The following is a 2,551-nucleotide window of genomic DNA, read 5'->3' on the forward strand; positions in this document are numbered from 1 at the left end:
CCAGCAGCTGGAGGTCTCCTAGAGGTTAGAGAGAGATGGACCAGCAGCTGGAGATCTCCTAGAGGTTAGAGAGAGATGCAGCTGGAGATCTCCTAGAGGTTAGAGAGAGATGGACCATTAGCTGGAGGTCTCCTAGAGGTTAGAGAGAGATGGACCAGTAGCTGGAGGTCTCCTAGAGGTTAGAGAGAGATGGACCAGCAGCTGGAGGTCTCCTAGAGGTTAGAGAGAGATGGACCATTAGCTGGAGATCTCCTAGAGGTTAGAGAGAGATGCAGCTGGAGATCTCCTAGAGGTTAGAGAGAGATGGACCAGCAGCTGCAGGAAGTGGGCTGACAGCTACATGCCTTATCCTGCCTGCCATTGTGCCCTTGAGCAAGACCATTAACCTCTAAAATTGGTTACTGCTCCTCCCCTCTGCTCCAGCCTCTTTTACCTGTGTTTGTTTCTGTGGGATAAGCAGAAGGCACATTTCTGTTGATCAATGAAGTCAACTACCTCTCTTTTACCTTGCCCTCTCTCTCCTCCTATGTTGTTCACCTCTCTCTCTCTCCTCCTATGTTGTTCACCTCTCTCTCTCCTCCTATGTTGTTCATCTCTCTCTCTCCTCCTATGTTGTTCACCTCTCTCTCTCCTCCTATGTTGTTCATCTCTCTCTCCTCCTATGTTGTTCACCTCTCTCTCCTCCTATGTTGTTCATCTCTCTCTCCTCCTATGTTGTTCTCTCTCTCCTCCTATGTTGTTCATCTCTCTCTCTCCTCCTATGTTGTTCATCTCTCTCTCTCTCCTCCTATGTTGTTCATCTCTCTCTCTCTCCTCCTATGTTGTTCATCTCTCTCTCTCCTCCTATGTTGTTCATCTCTCTCTCCTCCTATGTTGTTCATCTCTCTCTCCTCCTATGTTGTTCATCTCTCTCTCTCTCCTCCTATGTTGTTCATCTCTCTCTCTCCTCCTATGTTGTTCATCTCTCTCTCTCTCCTCCTATGTTGTTCATCTCTCTCTCCTCCTATGTTGTTCATCTCTCTCTCTCCTCCTATGTTGTTCATCTCTCTCTCCTCCTATGTTGTTCATCTCTCTCTCTCCTCTATGTTGTTCTCTCTCTCTCCTCCTATGTTGTTCATCTCTCTCTCCTCCTATGTTGTTCATCTCTCTCTCCTCCTATGTTGTTCATCTCTCTCTCCTCTATGTTGTTCATCTCTCTCTCCTCCTATGTTGTTCATCTCTCTCTCCTCCTATGTTGTTCATCTCTCTCTCCTCCTATGTTGTTCATCTCTCTCTCTCCTCCTATGTTGTTCACCTCTCTCTCTCCTCCTATGTTGTTCATCTCTCTCTCCTCCTATGTTGTTCATCTCTCTCTCCTCCTATGTTGTTCATCTCTCTCTCCTCCTATGTTGTTCATCTCTCTCTCCTCCTATGTTGTTCATCTCTCTCTCTCCTCCTATGTTGTTCATCTCTCTCTCTCCTCCTATGTTGTTCATCTCTCTCTCCTCCTATGTTGTTCATCTCTCTCTCTCCTATGTTGTTATCTCTCCTTGTTCCTCTCTCTCTCTCCTCCTATGTTGTTCATCTCTCTCCTCTCCTATGTTGTTCTCTCTCTCTCCTCCTATGTTGTTCATCTCTCTCTCCTCCTATGTTGTTCATCTCTCTCTCCTCCTATGTTGTTCATCTCTCTCTCTCCTCCTATGTTGTTCATCTCTCTCTCCTCCTATGTTGTTCATCTCTCTCTCCTCCTATGTTGTTCATCTCTCTCTCCTCCTATGTTGTTCATCTCTCTCTCCTCCTATGTTGTTCTCTCTCTCCTCCTATGTTGTTCATCTCTCTCTCTCCTCTATGTTGTTATGTTCTCTTCATGTTCTCTCTCTCTCCTCCTATGTTGTTCACCTCTCTCTCCTCCTATGTTGTTCATCTCTCTCTCCTCCTATGTTGTTCATCTCTCTCTCTCCTCCTATGTTGTTCATCTCTCTCTCTCCTCCTATGTTGTTCATCTCTCTCTCTCTCTCTCCTCCTCCTCCTATGTTGTTCATCTCTCTCTCCTCCTATGTTGTTCACCTCTCTCTCCTCCTATGTTGTTCATCTCTCTCCTCCTATGTTGTTCACCTCTCTCTCTCCTCCTATGTTGTTCATCTCTCTCTCTCCTCCTGTTGTTCACCTCTCTCTCTCCTCCTATGTTGTTCACCTCTCTCCTCCTATGTTGTTCATCTCTCTCTCTCCTCCTATGTTGTTCACCTCTCTCTCTCCTCCTATGTTGTTCATCTCTCTCTCTCCTATGTTGTTCATCTCTCTCTCTCCTCCTATGTTGTTCATCTCTCTCTCTCCTCCTATGTTGTTCACCTCTCTCCTCTATGTTTGTTCATCTCTCTCTCTCCTCCTATGTTGTTCACTCTCTCTCTCCTCCTATGTTGTTCATCTCTCTCTCTCCTCCTATGTTGTTCATCTCTCTCTCTCCTCCTATGTTGTTCATCTCTCTCTCTCTCCTCCTATGTTGTTCATCTCTCTCTCCTCCTATGTTGTTCACCTCTCTCTCTCCTCCTATGTTGTTCATCTCTCTCTCTCC

The 2,551-nt window shown here is 46.0% G+C and overlaps 1 long non-coding RNA gene across 2 annotated transcripts; it reads right to left on the minus strand.

The window, feature by feature from the left end:
• LOC127922913 (uncharacterized) lies at nucleotides 1–2,321 on the minus strand. 2 transcript variants are annotated; one of them, XR_008112780.1, is made up of 4 exons: nucleotides 2,174–2,321; nucleotides 1,879–1,988; nucleotides 1,295–1,448; nucleotides 1–697 (listed from the first exon to the last, which is right to left on the minus strand). It is a non-coding gene; the product is annotated as an uncharacterized LOC127922913 (long non-coding RNA). The 2 variants fall into 2 exon arrangements; XR_008112779.1 differs by lacking the exon at nucleotides 1–697 and having other exon boundaries at nucleotides 1,102–1,421.
• Nucleotides 2,322–2,551: the final 230 nt, after the last annotated feature.

The sequence above is a fragment of the Oncorhynchus keta genome, unplaced genomic scaffold (assembly GCF_023373465.1).
Source record: "Oncorhynchus keta strain PuntledgeMale-10-30-2019 unplaced genomic scaffold, Oket_V2 Un_contig_27632_pilon_pilon, whole genome shotgun sequence".
Classification (NCBI taxonomy): Eukaryota; Metazoa; Chordata; class Actinopteri; order Salmoniformes; family Salmonidae; genus Oncorhynchus; species Oncorhynchus keta.